Source organism: Gavialis gangeticus, unplaced genomic scaffold (genome assembly GCF_001723915.1).
Source record: "Gavialis gangeticus isolate Ggan-Ray unplaced genomic scaffold, GavGan_comp1, whole genome shotgun sequence".
Taxonomy (NCBI): domain Eukaryota; kingdom Metazoa; phylum Chordata; order Crocodylia; family Gavialidae; genus Gavialis; species Gavialis gangeticus.
Genome location: NW_017728993.1, coordinates 14408589 through 14409657, shown reverse-complemented (window position 1 = coordinate 14409657; position 1069 = coordinate 14408589). Strand labels below are relative to the sequence as shown.

Genomic DNA, 1069 nt, shown 5'->3' with positions numbered 1-1069 from the left:
TGCATCCACATGCACCCCCTACGTGTCGCCAATGCAAGTGAATACTGTCAGGTACTCAGGTTGCAAGCTGTATTGGTCCAGAGGCAAAGGAGTCAGGACTCGTGGTAGAGGTGATATTTTTTACTAGGCCAGCTGGATTTTTGCAACAACAACAAGAAAACTGGGGGGGGGAATGAACTGTTCCAAACAGGAGATTTTACCACATTTTCAACTTTCCTATGAAACATGAACTTTCATTTTTACCCAGGAGAACTTATCTTTCCTCCTATGCCTAGAGAAGGGTGTTTGCACCCAAAACCTTGCAAAGAAAGACATTCCCCCCCCCATCTAGTTACTCTAATAAAAAAGATCACCTCCACCCCGAGTTCTGATTCCTTTTACCAGCGAAGGGTTGCACTCCTCTGCAAAGGACACCACCAGTTGGGGCCACCAGCAGCTGGATGGAGGCTGACTTGGGCCGGCGATGCCGTGCACAGGGCAGCAGGAGGAGCTCTTTAGCTACTCTCCTCCAAGACAGGAAACTTTCCCAGGGAGCATGCATTTCGCAGCACAGCGCTTCTGTCAGTAAAAGCCTCTTTTGTCTCTCCCGTCCTCGTCTGAGCCCTGGGAGGGGCTGGTGAGCTTGCAGGAAGGATGTTGCGCCGCAGGAGCTTTAGGACCGCCTGGGACTGGGATGCGATGGGCTTAATCCCGAGCGGTTTCTCCTTTCCCCGCCGGGGGGCGCTGCCGCCGCCCCGGGGCTCGGCGCCGGCTGTGGGGCGGGGAGTGTCTGTCCGGGACCTGCGAGGGCAAGTCCAGCTTTAGCTCGAGGCAGATCGGGCTGCTGGTCCCTGGTGCTGCAACCACAGCAGCTCCCTATGTCCTCTGTCGGATGGGGGATCTCTGAGGCTGCAAGGTAGGCGAGTCCCTATCCACCTGGGACCTTAGGTGTGCATTCAGGGGGGTGAGGAGTGCTTGGGGGTGATGCTAGCTTTGCACCGTTAAAGAAACTCGGAGGGGAAAAGATGTCTTCCTTTGTCAGGCTCAGAAAGCAGGCAGCCCCAACTATCTTCTCTTGTAAGGAAGAGGC

General features: G+C 55.1%; 1 protein-coding gene across 1 annotated transcript in view; it reads left to right on the top strand.

Annotated features, from left to right (window-relative positions):
• Positions 1–547: 547 nt before the first annotated feature.
• Positions 548–1069, top strand: part of TMEM61 (transmembrane protein 61) — an 18796-nt gene continuing 18274 nt past the window's right edge. Inside the window, exon 1 of the mRNA XM_019501241.1 lies at positions 548–895. The gene's annotated coding sequence lies outside the window, so the exon portion shown is untranslated. The remainder of the gene's footprint in view (positions 896–1069) is intronic.